This window comes from Lissotriton helveticus, chromosome 5_1 (assembly GCF_964261635.1).
Source record: "Lissotriton helveticus chromosome 5_1, aLisHel1.1, whole genome shotgun sequence".
In the NCBI taxonomy this organism is placed as follows: Eukaryota; Metazoa; Chordata; class Amphibia; order Caudata; family Salamandridae; genus Lissotriton; species Lissotriton helveticus.
In genome coordinates, this window is record NC_136065.1 from 1,178,993,048 (window position 1) to 1,179,015,560 (window position 22,513).

The 22,513-nt window shown below is 41.4% G+C and overlaps 1 protein-coding gene across 1 annotated transcript in view; it reads left to right on the forward strand.

Moving 5' to 3' along the window:
• TRUB1 (TruB pseudouridine synthase family member 1) overlaps positions 1-22,513 on the forward strand; it is a 282,642-nt gene that overhangs the window by 167,926 nt on the left and 92,203 nt on the right. The window lies entirely within an intron of this gene.

A 22,513-nucleotide genomic window follows, 5' to 3' on the forward strand; every position in this document is an offset into this window, starting at 1 on the left:
AGCTCGAGGCCGGGCCGCAGCGGTCTCAGGAGGTCTCAGCCGGTCTCTCCCAGCTCTCAAAGTAGGGGCGCCGGCAGTCGCAGGTGGGCCTCCCCCACAGCTCGAGGTCGGGGCGCGGCGCGGCGGTCCCAAGCGGTCCCAGGCGGGCTTCCCCAAGGGAAAGGACGTAGTCCCCAGCACACAGGAGGTCTCTGACCCAGTGTCGCCCGGGTCTAGCGCGTTGGTGCGGCGGCCGGATCCGAGCCTCTTCTGGGCTCACTGCCAAAGGTAGCGCCACAGCTCAGACGGGTACAGGGACCTGAATCACCGGCCCCGAGACCCGGTTTCAGAGCAGGCCTCCCGGGCGGGGCCCGGCTGCACCGGGGTCGGCTCCTCGCTCAGAGCCACTGAGGCGTCCCCGAGGGACCAGTCCCGCCGAGGAGCGGTCTTCTCCGGGCAATCCGCCAAGGCCAGGGATCGGGCAGCAACCACCGGAGTCGCGGGCCGCAAAGCCGGGGTCTGGATTACTTGCCTCGCAGAAGGGGCGGAGCCTCGCCAAAGCTCCGCTCGCGACCGAGCCGCACACCGCTCTCAGGGTCCGCCGGTACACCGGTACCAGTGGTTCCCTTTGATGAAGGCTAGTTTCTTTCTTGATCGATCAAACTGCACTCGGATGATTCTCCTGAGTCCAGCAGACTTGGCTACAATGTTTGTGCATCTGGACTTGGTCTCGCTGCACGTCAGCAGTCCGTGGCGATCAAGCGGTTGTAACTGCTGACTTGCCAAGGTGGACTTATTCAGCTTTTGTTGTCCTGGTACTGTAATAGGAAGTTAGACAACTAACTTATGGAGTTCACCTCTTCTGTCTGGGGCTCGGGAGCAAATGTTCCTCAAGCCAGGCACCACAGGCACAATCCTCCCTTTGCTAGGCAAGGATCAGCAGGTGCAGCCCAGTCTTTATTGCAGTTTATCTTGCTAGGTCAAGAGAATAGTAGGGCAGTCTTTATTTGGCCCTCTCTCTAGTCCATCTGGGTTCTGTGGTCTGGGTGCCGATGTGCATCTGGGGATGTGGCAGCTACTAGCTAATGGGCTACCAGGTCCCTTCCCGCCTGATGATGACTTCATGTGATGTGTGGCATTTAGCTATCCCAGAGTGCAATATTCTTCCCGCACCCAAGATGGCAGGGCCCCTCTTGGTGTGTGAAGCTTGGTAGCCCAACCTAGAGGCATGACTACACGCCCACATAAAACCCAGTTTGGCAACTGTTCCGTCCCTCTCCCCTGTCCCTACTGCCAACCTGTCTTCAAAGCAGCCCCTCTCTTGCGTTTCCACCATTTGGCCTTCAAAGGTGGCTTCCCCTTTGATGCTCACTTTTTTGGGTTCAAATTCTATGTGCCTTTCTGCCAGGGAGATGTAACTCCTCTTCTAATGGCAGGCTTCGATTGTGTCCTTTCCTGGGAGTCGTTCAAAACCTCTTCACTAGTGGGCAGAAGGCTGTCTTGTGGCCAGTATCTGTAAATGGCCTCTGGAAAAACTTGGGCATCAGAGTGGCAACTTTCTAAAAGTTTACTTTATTCAGAAGTTTGATTAAATCCGACTTGGGCATCAAGTTGAGTTTAATGGAACGATTATTTTGATACAATGTGTTAGAAATGGGGGTCTCTAATTGACAGAGGTAGGTACCATTGTCCAAATAGGGACCCTTGCTTCTAGTCAGGGTAAGGGGGATACACACTTTAGATAACCCTTGCTCACCCCCTGGGTAGCTTGGCAGGAACAGACAGACTTATCCCAAAGGCAATGTGTACTCAAAACAAACAGTAATAAAGTGATAACATTACAAATGGACACCACACCAGTTTAGGTAAAACAAAGTATCTTTATCTAAACTCAACAAGACCAAAACAACAAAAATCCAACATACATGTAATAAGAATATGACTTTAAAATGTTGTAAAAGTAGAAAATGTAGAAAACTATGGATGCGTGATTTCTCAGAGTACTTGTAGATTTGTCAAAATTCACAAAGCGAAACAGCCGCAGAGATGAGAAGCATCGAGAAACAAAGAGATACGTCAGTTCCTGAGACCTTGGAGAGGCAATGCGACAGTTCTGCTGCACGTAGGAGAAGTGCTGCGTCGAATCCGGTCTGTAATGGGAAGTGATGCGTCGACTCCAAGATGGTTCTGGTGTGCGGGTGATGCGTTGGGAAAACTTGCCGCACAAGTACGATGCGTGGAAGCCTGGGATGCGTCGGTGATCGATGCGGCGACAGGCACTGCGTCTGTTTCGGCAGTGGTGCATGGAGATTCTTCTCGCTGAGCATACATACGTCGGAAAAACAGCCGCAAGAAGAGCGATGCGTTGATTTCTTCAGTACTTTGGGTTTCTTTCAGCTCCCAACAGGAGGAACAACCTCCAGAGGCCCACAACTGGAACAGGCCTCCCCTGGCAGGTTAGTACTCTTAGCAGCAGAGTTCAGGGGGGCTGGGGTGAAGTCTTTGTGTCCCTGAGACTTCAGAACAGGAGACCATCACACGCGGGCCCTTGGAGATCTTCTTCAAGCAGGCTCAAAGCAAAGTTCCAGTCTTTGTCCTCTCCTTGGCAGAAACAGCAACTGCAGGTCAACCCCACACAGCAAAGGGGCAGTACTCTTCCTCACAGCTCTTCAGATCTTCTACCTGGCAAAGGTTCCTCTTGAGTACAGAAGTGATATAAAGTTCTATGGTTTTAGGTCAGTGGCGTTGCGAAAGCTGAGGGGGGCCCCCCTGCAAGGTACATGGAGGGGGCCCGCTCCGGATTAAACTCGGAGCTCTAAGGCCTGAGTACTCTGCTGATAGGGCCCCTGCAGCTCGGGGCCCCCGCACCGCGGGGATGTGGGGGCCTGTGTTACACCCATGTTTTCGGTCGAATAACTATACCCCAAAATGCCTTTGTTCTTTTTGTGCAAGGGTCTCTGAGAACCGTCCAAACCAGTTCTGTCCTCACTTGTGCAGTATGACCACAGGGGGTAGAAACAACATTGTGCAAGGGAGAAAGGCCCTATTCAGGTGCAGGGAAATCTCCTTCCACTACTCTAAATGCAGCTAAGTCCCATTCAGCTCAGCTCTGAGTCCTCCGGGAAGGGCCATGCACACCTCAATCCCCCCAGTGGCTGTCTCCAGTGAATGCACATCCCCAGCCCCTGTGACTCCAAAACCAGACAGTCAATACACAAACAGGCAGCGGCACACAGAATGGTTAAACAAGATAATACTTACTTTCTTAAAGTGGTGTTTTCAAACACACAATGTAAAAAACACCTTTACTAAAAGATGTTATTAAATTCTGAGTTAAGAGAGCCTCTACTGTATTTCTCTTTCTTGTCCCAATGGGAAGTTATACTTGTAGATGTTACAAAGCTTTTCCCATTCTGTTCTATGGGGCAAAATAGCCTTTCAATCGTGAAAAACTAAATTGGCAGCATTTCATTATCAGGACATGTCACACACCAGTACATGTCATCCCTTTCACTTACACTGCAGCCTGCCCAGGGGTGTTCCTTGGGCCTACCATAGGTGCGCCTTACATGTAAGAAAAGGGAAGGCGAGGGCCTGGCAGGTGCGTGCACTTCCCAAGTCAACATGGCAGTTAACTGCGCATAGACACTGCAGTGGCAGCTCTGAGATACCTTTTATGGGCTACTCGTGGGTGGCACAATCAGTGCTGCAGGCCCACTTGTAGCATTTGATTTACAGGCCCTGGCACACTTCAGTGCATTTTATAAGGGACTTACCAGTAAATCAAATATGCCAATCGGGGAGAAACAATTGTAACAACAATTTACAAAGGGAGCACTTGCAAATTGACACTGATCAGCAGTGGCAAAGTGCCCAAAGCATCTAAGCCAGCAAAAACAAAATCCACACAGCATCAATAATACAGGGGGTAGAGGCAAAAATTCTGGGGAAACCATGCCAAAGATACCAAATCTAACACCTTGAAGTACTAACTTTAGTAGTCCCGTTCAGAAGTCTGCACAACTGAGTTGTCACTTGGAACCCTGTGCTCACCAATGGGGCTACTAGCCTTTCCACAGTAAAAACAACAATTAGTTTTTTTTTACTGTTCGGACATGGAAAATTACACATCCTACTTTTTAATAAGCAGCACCTGCCATAGCGCTTGAAAAACCTGCTTCAGGGATGACCTATATTTATTGAAAAAGGAGGTTTGGGTTTTGCCATCAATTTAAATGGAAAAGTCTAGTTAGTCATTTAAAACTACTCTACCGGTCTGAATTGGCAGGCTAGAAGACATGTTTTACTTTATCACACTCAGTTGGGCACAGTAAGTGCTGCAGTCTTGAGAGGCAGCTTTTTACAGGCCCTGGGTACTCCTGGTACCATTTTCCATAAACTTACAAGTAAATTCATGCCAAGTGGGTACAAGCCAATCAAACCAACACTGTTTAACAATCAGAGCACTGGCACTGAGGTCCGGTTAGCTGACACCCCTGTCAGAAAACCAGCAGCACGAGTCCAAAACTTTAATAGTGTTTCAAGCAAACAGAGGCATTTCCTTACAGCCAAACTCTTAGTATACGCACAACATGACATTCACTCCTCTCCATTTCCATCATTCTTCCACCCTGATATGCCCAGGGACTCTCAGAATCAGAGCATGTTGTTCAAGGCGTAGCCTTTTTATTCACATCAAACCAGGTAATTCCTCGCAGACCAATAGGAGAGAACCATCCTGCTTGGATATATAAATTATTCACAGCATTATGCTGCAGCCGCATCAACCTGTCAAAGGCATTAAGTAAATTAGGCACAACATTATTATTATTATTATTAATAATAATAAATTAGTTTTGTAACGCGCGCAGCTCCCAAAAAGGGTTTCCCGGCGCCTAGCACACAAATTGCTAGGAAAGAGCAGTCAAGAACCATTTGCTACTAAAAAAGCCAGGTTTTAAGATTTCTTCGAAAACTGAGATAGGACGGGTCATTCTTCAGGGACACCGGAAGAGAATTCCAGATTTTAGGGCCAAGACAAGAAAAGGAACGGCCTCCCATTCTTGCAAGTTTAAATCTGGGAATCACAAAGTCTCCATGGGCTGTAGAGCGCAGGGGACGAGAAGGAATGTAAGGATGGATGAGCTCTTGCAGATACGCTGGTGCCACACCTTGTTTGATTTTAAAGATGTAACGCAGGGTTTTAAATGTAATTCTTTGATCAATTCGAAGCCAGTGAAGGTCACGTAAATATGGCGAGATGGAGGCTTGTCTAGGAACTTGACAAAGAAGGCATACTGCAGAGTTCTGGACTACCTGTAGCTTTCTCAATACTGTTTGGCAGCTACCGAGATAGAGAACATTGCCGTAATCGAGGCAAGAGGTGATGAGTGCCTAGACTACCGTGCGTTGGGTTGAGGCAGGAATCATCCAAATGATCTTACGAAGCCACCTCAAGATCGTGAAACAGATGGCTACAACTCTCGCCACCTGTTGTCTCATAGAGAGACTATCATCAATAATGATGCCCAGATTACGGACATGGGTGACAGGTAGGGGAAAGGAACCCATTTCCTGAGGCCGGTGGTGAGTGCCCCATAGGTCCTTGTGTTTGCCCAGGATAAGGACCTCAGTCTTATCCCCATTTAACTTCAAAAAGTTAAGGCGCATCCACTCGGTCACTTGCCGTAGGCTGTACTGTAGGGCAGATGTCGTAGCGTCTTTAGTGGTGGACAGTGAAAAGACAATCTGCGTATCATACGAATATAGGGAAAGACCCGCCTCTTCCACAACCTCTGCCAGAGGTCTGACATAGATGTTGAAGAGCAGGGGGCTTAAAATGGATCCCTGTGGGACTCCATGTGCTGATACGCAGATCTGAGATGATGCCTTAGCAGAAAAGACTTGAAAAGTACGACCATCAAGGAATGAAGCAAACCAGGATAGGGCAGTGCCGTCCTGCCCAAGAGACCTAAGGGCGTTGAGCAAGATGTTATGCGACACAGTGTTGAATGCGGCACTCAAATCTAATAGAATGAGTGCCGCAGTTTCCCCTTGATCTAAATGCTGGCGCAGTTTCTCAGTGACCCCAAGCAGAGCAGTTTCAGTTGAAAAGTTGGCTCTGAACCCGGATTGTGAATAATGAAGTAAGCCAACTTTGTCTATGTGTTGTGTCAGTAGAGTATTGATATGTTTCTCCTAAATTTTGGAGAAAGACGGAAGCAGAGATATAGGTCTAAAGTTAGATAGTACAGAAGGATCTGCTCCAGCCTTTTTCAACAAAGGGATGACCATGGCTCGCTTCCATTCTGGGGGTACCAAGGCCTCCCCATAGAGGCGTTAAGAAGATCGATAAGGACGCCTTTAGATGTGGCAGAGAGCTGACAAAGGATGTTAATAGGCAAATGATCAAGAGGAGACCCAGATTTAATATTGTTTAAACAATTTTGGAAAGACGTCTCTTCAAATGGGTGCCAGGAAAAAATCTTGGCTATCTGGTCACAATTACTGTGATATGTAGGGTCCAATGCAGAAGCCATACTACACTAGGAAGAGGAAGGAGCAGAGAGTGACTTGTAAATGAGTTCGACCTTCTGGATAAAGAAGTCAGCAATGTTATTACATTTATTTTCGCAAGGACAGGAGGGGGAGGGATGGTATCAGAGCCAGCTAACTTCTTCACTACCGAAAATAGAGCCCAAGGACGATTGGATGCCTTAGTTATTGTGTTAGCAACATAAAGAATGCGTGCCTCTTTACACGCCGAATGATAACTTTTAAGAGCAGCTTTGTTAGCATCTTTACAAGTTAAAGAATACGATCTCCTCCATCTTCTTTCTAGTGCTTTACATTTAGACTTAATAACTTTTAGATCGTTTGTAAACCATGGGGCAGGGGGGTGATGAGTAAAGCTGCGTTTGGGTACAGGGGGCAGACAGATGTCAATGGCATTGGTTAGCCAGTCCGAGACAGCAGTATTTAATGAAAGCAAAGGTAAAGTGACATCAGGTATGCTAGTAGACAGAATAGTGTTAAAAGACTCCATATTCAGCTTGCCCCAAGGTCTGAGACTACCTGAGATAGTAGGAGGGGCCACTACCCTCGATGTAGAAGGCTGCAGGTTGAATGAAATTATAAAATGGTCGGACCAATCTAACTGGAGTGCAGGAGTACTACAGTCATAGCACAGATTAGACAAAATTGGATCCAGAAGGTGTCCCGTCTTATGAGTAGGGCCCTGATTGCATAACCGTAAGCTTAGAGCCTCCAGATCAGATAAAAAAGTGCGGCAGATGTTATTCTGATTATTTTCTAGGTGAAGGTTCAGGTCACCTAGAATTGTAAAATTCACTGCCTTTAAAATAAAGGGAGCGATAAGGTCAGGGAAAGTGGAGGCCCAGGAGCTGGGCTTCCCCGGAGGGCGATAAATTAAAATGCCAGACAAGGTCAGCTGAGGGGATACCGAGAGTTTAAACAGAGCCGCTTCAGACTCTGTGATGGAAATAGCTTCAAATTTACAAAATAAGTAGATTTATACATTATAGCAATCCCCCCCGCCTTTGCCTGTGTCACAATCTTTCCTGGCGATGACATAGCCAGGAGGAAGAGCAGTGGCAATGTCAGGGCCCGAACTGGCATGAAGCCATGTTTCGGTCAGAAAGAGTGCATCTGGATGTTCAGTACTAAGAAGGTCAAAAATATGCTGCTTATTTTTGGCCAGAGAACGACAGTTAAGGCTTAAAAAATACAAATTCTGGCGACATGCCATTTTTGCAGAGGTGGTGCTGTGACAGACCGGAAGGCCAGTTCTGCAAATGGTGTTTATAAGACGCATAGGACCCAATGTAAAATGGCATTGAATGCAAGTAAAGCCGCGATAGGGAGGAGTGCATACAGCGCATTTAGGAGAAATATATTTACTAAGTGTGCGAAGTTGTGCAGCTGAGTATGTAATTCTCTTACTTACAGTGATTGCATTTTCACCATAATTTCTGGGCGCGGCCGGGTTTGCCTCTGGCACGCCATTGGCGCACGCGCTGTGCGCTTGCATCTGTCCACTAAAAAATAGTCCAGGACCATAGAGTGCGGCTAGAATGTCGCTCAAAATTATACCAGCGAGAGGAGTCTGTGCGGCTAGAGCGGCTGAAAGTCAGGGGGCAGCCATACCATAGAGTATGGGATCATGCAGAGCCAGGCAAACAACTACCACAGATGAAATTTAAAAACGATTTTAAAGCAAGAGCATTCCAAATGAAATACAACAAAAAAGTATATATAGAACTAAGTTCTATGCGAATTAAAATGTTAGTGTGCAAGTAAGCGAAAATGAAGTTTTTTTTAAAAGAGAGAGAACACAGAACTACAATTAAAATTAGTGTTTGACAAGCATTTAGTGAGCAAAATGTAACTGACACTCACGGGCAGCGCGCTTGCACTTGAACTTCCGTTTAGCCCTACACTTTAGTGGCAACATGTCAAAGGCAGTAAGAAAATTAGGCTGCTCTGTAGGTTTTACGAAATGAAAGTGTCTGAAAGCACCGTGTTTTTCTTATCCCATAACCCGCCTTTGTTCTGCCGACAAACCTGAGTGGCTCATGTTATTGAAGAAAACACGGACTGCACCGCTCCATAATAACGGGCCTGTCTGTCATATGATTTCTTGTATGGCTGTGCAGCTTGTGCTGAAAGAAGAATGCAGCTGATCCAACTGAATAAATACCTCTGGGGATTTTTTTTGCCTTTCCCTAGTCTTTTCTGATTTTGGTTATATGGTGTCAGGAAATATCAGACCTGCATGCGCCAACTATGTGCGGGTGAAATTTTTGTTACGTACATGTAATCTCCCAGAAATCCCGATTATTGGTTTTGAAGTATTTCCAATAACCTTTGTTTTCTTCCGCATACGTACTTCATCACTTTTGCCCAAGGGAGATAGGTTGGAGTAGTAAATGTCATGCAGGAACTGTGAAATTGCACAAACAACGTCGCTTCAGAAACGGTAATTGAAATGCATTAAGCAGGTACCAGTGTGATTGTGTGTGCGAGGACATACCTCCCGTACAAGGTTCACTAAGAAGACCACCCACGTTAACGTTTATTTGTAATCGGTAACATTTTCACACATTTCAACAATTTTGACACATAGCCGTCTTGACTTTTCACAAGACACACATTGTGCTCATCAGGCCTCCAACGCATTCTATGTGCGCCCCTCTATGCCATGCGAGCTCGCTGGGCAGAGCAGATCTCTCAGGCCCGCCGCCCAAAGCTTTGACCATTCTTTTCTGACAAACCCGCAGCAGCCAGGGATCCGTTTCTTATCTACCCTTGTATTTGTTCTTCCGGGCGGTACAAGCAGGAACTATCGCCGGTCTCAAATCTCTGGCTGCCTTTGAGGCAAACACCAGATGGGTCTGTTTAGCAGGGGTTGCTCGTCTGTTTTCCGCGTTTCTAAGCTGTGCAAATCCTCCATGACATGCGGCTTGCTATCTGTCCAAAGCATGACGCAGTGCTTTCCATACAGATCTGTTTCCTGAAAAGCAGCGTGCTTTCCTACTTGTGGCTTTTCTCTAAAAACACCTGCTGCCTTGGTACTCTTTAGTCCAGCGGTAGGTGGAGCCAGCATTCGTTCTCACAGACTTTTTTCCGAGCACTGAGAGAGAGAGAGATGTACTTAGGCTTTGGATTTTTTTCAGGAGAGTGGAGGACGCAGCTTTGCAAGTGTGGTTAAGCGAACTGTAGACGGCTTATACTAAGCCCCCTTCATGTCCGTGCTAGCTGTCCGTTGTGCATGTGTCTGTCTGTCAGTGTTTGGTGCGGGCAGTGTGCATCTGCTAGAGTCGAGGGTACTTTTATGATCTAGAACCTTGGATGAGCTGTGAAAGAAGAGTACCATATTTTAGGATATTGTCTTTGAAAAATAAGTTAATTATTTAAAAGTACACAGGTAGAAGATGTAGCAGGATTGTTTGCTTTAGTTATAGGATATGAAAAGTCTCCAGCTCTGCTTTGAATCTAACACAAGAAACGTGAGTATCTGGTGAGATTCCCTTTGACCACGCCTGTACTCTCCCTAGGCTGCCTAGCAGTAGATCACTAGATGACCAGAAACCATCTGATGTTCATGATCATTGACCAGCCTTCTGTGGATACCAGCAGCCTCTTGGTGATGTCTCCACCCAATGCTCAATTTGTAAAACAATAGTGCTGGTGGCCAAAGTTTTTCTCAGAAACGCGCAGCTAGCGCGGATGAATGTCTGGATTTCCTAAAAATAATGCTGTGTAGTCTTGATTCTACCACATGCCTATTTCTTCCATCAGGATAAACTCCCTGATGGTGAAAAATTAAATCTTTACCTCTTCCTAAATAAATCTTCCCTAAGTAACCTTCACGAAACAAGTGACGGCACTGTTAGTCATGCCAGTTCATACCCTGGCTATGCTAAACTGTTGTACCCACATCTAAACATAACTTTTACTGCATCCCCAAAGTAGGCAAACTGTTGTGGACTCACTTCTGCTTCATCTCCACCGACCACTTCAGTTGTGGTCTATATTCCATGCACAGGTTTCCAGTGACTAAAAAGTAGACTTTTAAAATCTTTGCATCACCTGCCCAGTTTTCAGTGGACATAAATTGGAATTCCTCAATAGGAACCTCCACTGTTAGCTGCTCAGTCGATCTCTTCATTCCACCTCCTCTCATACTATTCTTCCAGCTTTTCCATAATGTACACATACATTCTTTAACAAACTCTCCATCCTCTGCAATGGGCCTCTCACTAAAATTGTTTCAACTCGAACCACATGGCCTTTAGTAAAAAAAAAGAAATAACACACACATTTAAAATCTGTTGAACTAGCCGATGACCTTCCCCCAAATCAGTTTACAAATAACTACCTTAGTCTATAGAAATAAACACATTTATGTGCTTAAAGTGCAAAAGCTTTTCACTGTAGGCCAGCACCCTACAACCAATCTTGTAAGGAATTCTTAGGCAGGTAAGGTTATAGTTTACCCATCCTTCTGGATTCTAATGATTTGGTCTTAATCAGCACTCCGTTTTTTGATACTGGAAGCAGTCATACATGCCAAGATCTGATGCCATAACGTGTGATGTCGCAGAACTCCCCACCTGCAGGTCCACAGGAAAGACAAAAGGCTATATGGAAGTCATATCAGCAACATGCACCACATAGCAAAATGCTTTAGTGACTTTCTATTAATTTGCAATAGACAATTTGTGCAGCACAGCATTTCAAGTAAGTCTCAAGGTGCATACCAAGTTGGATACTACTAAAAGTAGCAATAGAGTTTGAAAAACTTTCTGAAACTGCCCTGTTTTCGTGTGTTTTCTTAAAGCCCCACTTTCGTTGGGAAAGTGGATTTATAGTCTCAATCTACTTCCTCAGCAGATGATTTCAAAGTCTGGGTGTTCTGATTGATGATGGCAGAGCGAAGGGATATTTGTGAAGAATGTTGGATGTTTAGCTCTCTGGGACTTGTCCGCGCTTCACATATTCTCTTTCTTTGAGATACGTGTGTAGGACAACACTACCTACAGGTGTTACTGCTTGAGGGTTGCAACTAGTACTCTGGTGGCTTAGCACCAGGCAAGCTATGGTTGTGGGGGACTGGGAAGAGATCAGCAAAGTATTTCATCCACAAAGGACGGCTGAAGTAGAACCATTGTGTTTCTTTGTGCATGCAGACTGTGTTGTGATCTGATTGGCTGAACAAATGTGATTGAATGTGTTAGGTCAATATTCAAAGAGTTTAAACTCAGACTAGAGCTAATCTCTGAGGAGCAGACAGTGGGCTTACAGTGACTATCCACAGGGCAGCTCTTTGAGGCCTCTGCGTTGCCATGTCTTGTATGAGTGACATGGCCTTAACGTTGTCTGTGTAATCTTAGGCTGACTGACCCACTTCCACAGTTCCCCGAGGGCTAGTGATGGAGCGGGATAGAAAACAGAAATCTGTTTAAACCCGTGAAGTCACACTTCCATAAATAAATTAATAATGCTAACAACTTGTGCTGTGTGTATAATAATTCAACCTAGTTTAAAGTTGCATTTTCACAGAACACGCGGGAAACTAATATGTGTGCTCATAAATGTGCATTATGTTGCATTCTTATGTATGTGGAAAATAATAAATTATTTTTGTCTATTGTCATGTCATAACTAATAGCAGCTGTTTTTAAAATAATGGCATGTGCTTATTTTGCTTCCCTTGTCTATGTGATGTCATTTCTACTATTCTAGGTGCACATAAGGCTTTATGGATTTATGAAGACTGGTAGATATAAAATGCTGCTTTATTTGTGCTTTACTGCTAGGTAATTTAGACTAATGGGTTAATTATTAGCAGTGATGGGAGGCAACAGAACAAACTGTATTTCTTTCATTAATTATTCTTTGTGTTTGTTTATATAATAGTTTTACAAGTGAAGCTTAGAGATGACTGCAGAAAAATAGTACCCTTTTAAAAGTGGCGCAGGGACAGTGGCGCAGAAAATTGACGCTTTCTGAAAGAGGCCTAATGATGAAAATGGCTCAAGTGAAAATAATTCCAAGAAGGATGGAAAAGGCCTCTGAGCTTTTATTTTGAAAGGTTTTGGAATGAACTGCTAAAAAGATGACTTTCTGGAGAAATTTGCTAACGTTTGCTAACGTGCCACGGGAGTTCAGAGCTGACTAGCTCAAGGTTAAAAGGAAGCTGTTGCTACAAAATGTAGCAGCCTAAGGAAGAACTGCCAAGACTTCTAAATGAACAATGGACTAGTGAATTTGCCTGGGCATGTAAGAAGGAGGTGTCACAGTTTACTGTGGTACGAGGTGGTTCAGCCAATGAAGAACTAGAATTCGTCTGCTGGAATGTGAAAAATAGTTAGCTCAGCTAAAATTAGGGTATAAGAATAGGTTCAGAGAACACATAGTTGGCTTACGCTCGAGAAAATCTGGAGGACGATGTTATGCTGATGGACTTTACACGTGAGGACAGGAGATTTTATTAATTACTTTATTACTAGGTGATGAGGGTAGAGACAGAGATATAGTTAGGATTTTGGGAAATGCTTAATTTTACTTATTCCTGCTAATGAATAATAATTCTTGATTTATGCTCTTTTTATTAATACTGAATAAATCTTTCTTTATGACATTTTATAATGCTTGTTTAATAAAATACCAAAACCTAAGTTTTTCTAGATGTGTTAAAATAAACTTTCTAAAATGACAAGCTGGTCTTGATTATTGCAGATGGTTTAAACAACTATATTTAGATCTTATCGCCTCATGATTCAAGCGCTCTATTGTTGTTATGGGCCTAGTGTTGTAGTGTAAGTTTTGTGGTAGTAAATAGTGTCATTTGTGAAATATTTTGGTGAGAGTGCTGGATCAATTTCTGGTAGCCATCGGACGGTTTATATATGTTGTTTTTGACATACATGTTACATGCATGATACATATATGTTGGTAAATTCATAGGATTAAGTTTTAACACATGTTGAGTTTGTTTATTTTGTGCTATGTGTGTACCGGTACAAAAACTGTGTGATGAGAAGGTAGTCATGCAGAATATCTGATCTGTTTCTGTGATATCGCCGAGTATCACTGTTGGTATCGCCGTGTACCAGAAGTATTGTCGCCGTGCAATACAGTGTTGTCGCCGTGCAACACAGTTTTAGGGCTAGGTGTGAATCTTGTAATAGTGAGGGTTTTCTAAGAAATTAGAACAGCATGAGAATAGGGACAAAGCGCCTTCCATAAAACTCACTGTGATAAGAGTATTAGTTATATTCAAGCTTGAGTGAAGGGCAGGGTAATGTCGGTGCATGATTATCTATAAACAGGTTAGAGTCCTGTACGGGTACATGTTTTATATCTATAAACAGGTGAGAGCCCTGTACGGATAACGGTGTTATTTTGCTAACGGTGCATGATTTCTATAAACAGGTGAGAGTCCTGTACGGATTTCATGTGTGACTGAAGTTAGGGAATTTTCAGTGTGAAAGTGCGTGATTGTTTTGTAAGGTATGTTCAAGTGGAACTCTTAGATACTGTCACTTCGCGGTGCGTTCAGAGGAAAATGAGTTCATATTCTTACGTGTTAGAAGGGTAGGGTAAGAGTTGCTCTACTGGCAAATGGAAATTATCCTTAGTGTGAATAGCGCCGACTATTCCGAAGTGTGGATACTTGAATGTATGTAAACTATCCTAATTAGAGAAGCAGACAGATGAGTTTCGTTTTTATGTATTCACTAAAATGTACCAAAAGTAATTCTAAGGTACTTAGGAAAGTTTAGGATAAAGTCTGTACCATTCTAAGACTTTTATGATATTGTGCAGTGTTTAAATACATTTAAAGGCTCTGCACACTAATAAATTCGATTCAAAAGTGTTCAGCATAATTGAAAAATATAAAAAGGTGAACTGTGCTATTTTAAAACATTCAGGAGCATTTTAGAATGTTCTGTGTTAATTAGGCTATAATTAAAGTATTCCACGTTGTTAAACATTTTTAAGTAAGTAAAAAGCGATTAGAATTAATTTTATAAACACCAAAGAAAAGCGTGTCATAAGAGTAGCGCGCTTTGTTAAAATACATTTAGTGAGGGAGGGGCCGTTTGTCGAGTGAGCAGCGAAGGGGAGAGCTGTAGACCGCAGCGGCTGCCTACGTCACAGCCGCCGCGCTCCCATTGAATAGAGTGCCGTAGCATCATAACAGGGCTACTCCCTGATTGGTTAAAGTGTCACAGTGGAATTGCGCTGTGATTTGTTGACAGAGCTTCAGTATTTAGAATAGAAGCCTGACGAAAATTTTAACATTTTTCAAATGTTCCCAAATTTACATAAACACACACTCTAAATAAAATTAAGTGCCCGTTTTTATTTCCTTCCTTATCGCGCTATTGTGAATCCTTTTGAAGCGCGAGGGGAGAAAGTTTCCAGTTGTAGCAGCTGAGTGTGTTAAAAGCCGCCGCGCTCCCATTGGTCCAAAGGCCGACGCGTCATAGAAAAGCCGCGCTCCTATTGGGCGAGGCTCCGTGAGCCCCGCTCTGATTGGGCGAGGCTCTCCCATTAGATAATACATGCTTTGGAGTGTCTGGCCAAAGAAGCGATCTCATTGGTTGAGGAGTAATGTTCGATTGTTTATTCAATAAATAAACATTCTTATTTAGATTTTATCTATCACAAATTGCGCTATATAGGAGAGTAATCTTTTAATAGATTTGAGCCCCTTATCTTTTGACAACGTGCCTGTCAAGTGTTAGGTTTCGTTTCCTTTTAAACCACACAAGTCCGTTTCATCTACAGCATTACTGCTCGTTTTTGTGTTTAGATTAATTTGGTAGATTATTTTTTTTTGTTGAAATCGCACCACTGGATATTAAATAATTGTGTCCCGAGCAATTTGTGAAGGAGAGAGGGCTGTTAAAGAGCGAGTGGGAGAGCTGTCATCTGTAGTGACTGTCTTCATCAGCCGCCGCGCTTCCATTTGTGGAAGTCCCGTCGCATCATCAAGGAACTGTGCCCTGATTGGCTAGGAGTGCCGCAGCGTCACAGCAAAGTCGCGCTGTGATTGGATAAAGCGCTAATGAGTTGTTTATAAGTATCTTCGTTTTGAAGTTACTTTTTTGAATGTCCCCGAATTGAATACCTTTTCTTGAGGAGTGCGTGATATAATAGACGAATAGTGGCAGCAAACAAAATTTTGTGCACTTTGTTAAAAATTCAGCATGTTTGCAGTAACTGTATGATTCGAAGCCGCCTTGCTCTGATTGATTAAAATACCTGGCGCGTCATTGTAGAGCCGCGCTAAAATTTGACTAAAGAGTTTAGAGCATTGGGGCAAGGTAAGGCTCTGATTGGCTGAAGAGGCCTGGCGAATCACAGCAAGGCCGTGCTGTGATTGGTTGGAGCATCGCTACCAACACTGTAATTGGCTGAAGCACGTTGTTGCTTCAAAGTTATTGTTGAATAAATTGTAAAAAGTAAAAATTGCCGCTTTGAATTTCCTTCCTCGCAGCGCTATTGTTTGCATGTCACAGCTAATGTGAGGCGAGTGGGACAGAAGCAGTAGCGATTCATGGCCTTAGCAACAGTCTGGTCAGCTGAGCATTGTGGTAATTACACGCTGATTGATTAAAACACCTGTTGTGCTGATGCACATTGTTTATTTCCTATCAAACCATATGCTAGTAATGCCCAGAAATATATTTTAATAACTGATTAACATTAAAAAGTGGAATTTTATAAAACATTGAATATTATATGTAACTAGTTACCCTGTTTAATTGACAATAACAGCAAAGGTGATTAGAGTTTATTAAATAAAAGTTAAATAATAAATAGTTATCATTAAAATTGTAAATTAAATACAGGTTATAGCGAAAACAGTAAAACATTGTGTCACAGAACGAAATGCGATAATGATATATAATTAATGTTTAAAGGGTAAAAGGTTATTTACAAGCAAGACATTATATGTAAATTAAGGCAAAACAAGTTAGGTTTTCTTTTTTCACAGGTATATGTTGCAGAAGGTGTGTAAGTGAAAAATAAGTACAATTAAAACACATGTGATTATATGTTGGTATTGATAGAAATAAATATTTTGAGTTGCTACTGTTTTTGTAAATTGATGTTTTTCTTTACAGGTTAATTAAATTTAGTGATACAGGTAAATTAGGAGAAATATTAAATTGACCAAATTATAAAGTTTTATACACCTGATAGTGTTAAATTAATTAATTAATTAATTAGCAAACGCTGCAAGGCAAATTTAGAGAGTACAATTACCAAATTAATTAAAGAAAATGTCTTCCTTATATAAGAAAATGAAAAAGGTTGTAGCCAAATGCGAGAGTAAATTAAAGATTCCCAAATTAGTGAAAATAAATAATAAAGATGTCAGAGTAGAAAATAGAGATCAGTGTACAATTGATGTTGTAAATATGGATCAGAACAGAAATTCACGAAGACCCCTAGAGCAGATTAATGCAACCCCAAAAGTGTCAGATCAGATTGATAAAGTGCCAGTTCAGAATTTTACTAAAATTAATGCAATTGAAAAACATGATGAAATGATTGGTACTTCTGGAATTAATATTCCTGATTATGTAAATTCATCAAATGATATAAAAGAGTCCATGATAATTATGGAAACAGAAATAGTCCCTGTGCTGGGAAAGGATGAAATTAGTTCCGCAAATTTAAAGGTCCCATTAACTGAAAAGGTTTATTCTATTGTACTTGAGATTGAATTAGTAGGGATTGCAACTCAGCAAGAAACAGAGATGACTTCAGTTCTGGTAAGTGAGAAGTCTGACATTGACTTAATTGAATTAACACAGCATGATGAGTCAAAATTATGGTCAAATGAAAAGGAGATTGAGATAAATGAGCTAAATAAAGAGCTACAAATACAGCGACAGGTAATGATTCAGCAGAATGAGATGGCTTCACTGCCATTCCAAATTTTTGTTAATGAACAGACAGACAATATAGATACAGGATTAAATAAAGAACAAGAAAACAGCCCAAAAAGAATAAATGCACTTCCAGAATGTTGGAATAAAAATGATGTTCTTTTGAGTGAAGACATCAAAGTAAAGGATACAATTGATCAACAGATTGAAACATTGACTTCTGCAGGTTCACTTAACAGAAATGCAAATTTAATTAAAAGATTGATTGATGATATTCAATTGGCAGAAAGGTTTGCTGTCGTGATATGTGCAGCATACAAAAGGATTGATGAACATGCTTTGAGTTCACTAATACTAACATCTGTAGTAGAAACATGGCAAGGAGTCAAAGACTTACAAGATGATGCAACTCATAAGGAGAGAAACACATGGTTGAGAACAGATTTTAGACAGCGAGATGAGGATGAGATTTTGTCACACAAAGATGGTAGAGTAGTTTTACCAAATAGCATAATTATTGACATGGACAGAATGTACCATAGATTTGTAGAATCTCTTTACCAGAGGTGTCTGACTTGCCAACAAGTGAACTTAATTAAGAGAACAATTATGAGATTGGGAACAGAATTACAGGAGAGTGATTCATTGACCAGATTACAAATGGATTTCTGTGAGATGTCAATACATGAAAAGCTGTGCTACATTTTTGTGATTTACTGTTTGATTACAAAATGGGTTGAAACATTTCAGATGCGAGATAATGATGAAATTACTGTTGAAAAGTTATTAGATAACAGAAAACATATTGAAAACAGATTGCTCCATTGTACAGATAGAACAGAAATTTCAGATGTTGAAGAGCATGAGAATGTTACTATAAAAGACAGAGATGCAGAAATGTGCCTAGCTGCAGGTACAAAGTGGACAGATGTTCTTCCACTTGTTTTGATGTTTCTGAGAAATACTACTGATAAAAAGACAGATTTAAGTCCACGTGATATTATGATGGACAAGGTCATGAGACAGACATTTATACCAGAGAAAAGAATGATGCCTATCAATAATAGCATCAATTTGGAGAACTGCAGAAATTTATCAGATGAAATGATCTCTGTGTTTGATGAAGATGAAACTGAAGTACAAACAAGAGAAAAAGAGCAAGTATTTGATCTGTTACCAGGAAAAAGAATCAGGAAAAAGGTTCGTCTAAAAAGAAATTCTCTAGTGCCAAGGTGGCAGAAAAGGAGGCTAGTCAGTCTTGTCACAACAAATGCAGAGAAGTGCAAAAGACTGAAGAGGTGGATTGACACTGGCCATACTTTTCGTGTATCTACACCTGAAAATCCTGATGAGAATAGTGTCACAATTGATGATTCAGATTCTGAAGAAGAGCCTGAAGAGAATCCAGATCTTGAAGATCGACAAGTTGGTCGACATCTGGAGAACATGAATGGAAAACAAGCCTTGATTGAAGAAGACTTGAAAGTTGTGACTGAAGACTCAGAAAATGATGGAAATCTGCCAGAAAAAGAAGCAGAAGAAGAATGTGATCAGATTGTGATTCAAGACCAGGAGAGTATTGAAAAGCAGAAAAGTAGCTCTGAAAGCAAGAACAAGAATTCTGAAACTGGGAAGTTGAAGGTAATTGAAGAAGAAAATGAATTGCCAAGTACCAGCTACAAAGATGATGTTCCTAACGGAGTGAAGCTGCCGAGTAAAGAAGTACCTGAGTCCAGAATGGAAATGTCTGACACTGAAACTGATGAGAATGATGAAGATTCTGAAATGAGAAAATTCAGAAAAGGAGCTTGGAGAACAGAATGTAAAGTGACCAAGCAAAAGAAGAAATTACTAAGAAAAAGTGATAACTGGCCAGAAGAAAATGAAGGCCTAAAATTCAAATTGAGATACAGATCAAAGAAACAGATTGAGGCAGGAAAGAAAATAGAAGTGATACCTGTAATGGAGGTAAATAGTGACAGTCAAAAAGTGATTGAAAAGAATAGTGACAATGATTGAAGTATATACCTGTTAAATTTTAGGTTTTCTGTTTTTGGCATAAGGCTGAAGAAAATGTGTTAGATGACACAAGGTCGAAGAAATACTGTTAGCTGAAAAATTAATTTGTGACAATAGGTCGAAGAAAAACTGTTAGAAGGTTTAAAGAGTAAAAAAAAAAAAAAAAAAAAAAAAAAATTGAAAAAGGGGGGTGTTAGAAATTTTTAGAAAATTTAGGTAAAATTTTTAAAATTTTTGTTTTATTTTTCTTTGCAAGCTTAATGAAAATACATTCTACAAGCTCAAGATGCTTAATTTTAAAAATGTTGTAAGATGTCTCTGATATATGTGCTCCTAATAATTCAGCTTTGATTGATTTAGGTGGTTATTGTTCTTTTAGAAATTAACAAGGAGAAGTTTAAAGTTAATATGACAAGCAAGATACAGACATTTTATTAGTTATAGTTTTTGCAACACATTTATTGAAGCTTAGTTGTATGTTACACAAGAAAAAGAAATAGAACTAGAGGGGTTTCTTAAAACTCAATATGAGAATTGTAGATAAACTGATGAGATAAGTCTTTAGAAATACTAACACAGGTGAAATTGAATCTTGTTCATCTTAGATAAAATCTTTGCTAAAATATTGGGTGGTGGTGTGGTGATTTGTTAATCACCAGATGAGGGAGTTGATGGAGCGGGATAGAAAACAGAAATCTGTTTAAACCCGTGAAGTCACACTTCCATAAATAAATTAATAATGCTAACAACTTGTGCTGTGTGTATAATAATTCAACCTAGTTTAAAGTTGCATTTTCACAGAACACGCGGGAAACTAATATGTGTGCTCATAAATGTGCATTATGTTGCATTCTTATGTATGTGGAAAATAATAAATTATTTTTGTCTATTGTCATGTCATAACTAATAGCAGCTGTTTTTAAAATAATGGCATGTGCTTATTTTGCTTCCCTTGTCTATGTGATGTCATTTCTACTATTCTAGGTGCACATAAGGCTTTATGGATTTATGAAGACTGGTAGATATAAAATGCTGCTTTATTTGTGCTTTACTGCTAGGTAATTTAGACTAATGGGTTAATTATTAGCAGTGATGGGAGGCAACAGAACAAACTGTATTTCTTTCATTAATTATTCTTTGTGTTTGTTTATATAATAGTTTTACAAGTGAAGCTTAGAGATGACTGCAGAAAAATAGTACCCTTTTAAAAGTGGCGCAGGGACAGTGGCGCAGAAAATTGACGCTTTCTGAAAGAGGCCTAATGATGAAAATGGCTCAAGTGAAAATAATTCCAAGAAGGATGGAAAAGGCCTCTGAGCTTTTATTTTGAAAGGTTTTGGAATGAACTGCTAAAAAGATGACTTTCTGGAGAAATTTGCTAACGTTTGCTAACGTGCCACGGGAGTTCAGAGCTGACTAGCTCAAGGTTAAAAGGAAGCTGTTGCTACAAAATGTAGCAGCCTAAGGAAGAACTGCCAAGACTTCTAAATGAACAATGGACTAGTGAATTTGCCTGGGCATGTAAGAAGGAGGTGTCACAGTTTACTGTGGTACGAGGTGGTTCAGCCAATGAAGAACTAGAATTCGTCTGCTGGAATGTGAAAAATAGTTAGCTCAGCTAAAATTAGGGTATAAGAATAGGTTCAGAGAACACATAGTTGGCTTACGCTCGAGAAAATCTGGAGGACGATGTTATGCTGATGGACTTTACACGTGAGGACAGGAGTTTTTATTAATTACTTTATTACTAGGTGATGAGGGTAGAGACAGAGATATAGTTAGGATTTTGGGAAATGCTTAATTTTACTTATTCCTGCTAATGAATAATAATTCTTGATTTATGCTCTTTTTATTAATACTGAATAAATCTTTCTTTATGACATTTTATAATGCTTGTTTAATAAAATACCAAAACCTAAGTTTTTCTAGATGTGTTAAAATAAACTTTCTAAAATGACAAGCTGGTCTTGATTATTGCAGATGGTTTAAACAACTATATTTAGATCTTATCGCCTCATGATTCAAGCGCTCTATTGTTGTTATGGGCCTAGTGTTGTAGTGTAAGTTTTGTGGTAGTAAATAGTGTCATTTGTGAAATATTTTGGTGAGAGCGCTGGATCACTAGTAATTGATCAACTTGCAGTGAGTCACTGGTAAGGGATACTAACTCAGTGAGCAAGTCACTGGGTTCAAATTGATGCTCTTCCTTCCAGATGGAGCGGTTCTTAGCCATACAAAATGTACCCCCATTGTAATATCCTCACCATTGTCTTCTCAGTTTGGGATCATTGGTACTATCACAATTCTTAGGGGACCAGATAGGGGCATTTTGAGGAAGCCATTACCACATCTGCTTGCATACCAAGTTGCCGCTCACTATTTCTTCTTCGCCCCTACAGAGCAGGTGTTTAGGACACTTCTGTGACGGGTGACACTTTGGGAGATGGGAGGTGTCCCTACATGTGATCAAGTCCAGGAAGGGTAATAACCCCCTCAGATGTGAATGAGTTAGTATCGTAGTGTCCCCAGACTTCTAGAGACGCACTTGTGTTCTTCATAATTTATTCCTGCTGCTACTTATGGTTCTAATATGGTTCTAAAATCTACAAAAGGCGCTTCCGGATTTGCGATAGGACGGACCTTGCTGAGGGCGCTTGCGGGACTGGGACTACATTGTCCGGGATATTGTGCTTATTAAAACAAGAAAAATCTTCTGCACAAAACCACATGGAATTTGACAGTTAAGGAAGTGTATTAAATCCGAGAAATCTTCCGTCCTGACTCAATGAGAAATTAACTATCGAAATACGCTCACTTTACATTGCAAGCCCTGAAGAAGTCCCTGGATGGGACGAAACGCGTTGGCGGTTTCAAAAGTGTTTTAAAGAATGAAAAATAAAGAAAGAATTGAAATACAACATCGACTCGCCTTCGAAAAATTCCTGCATTACTGATTGTATACTTTGTGATTTCTGTGTATTGAGTGTGCTGGGCTAACATATTCATGTACTTATGGTTCTGTATATAAACTATTGATACCCAGCCGTTTTCTGAGCCTTGAGCCACTTACGTGTGAGTAG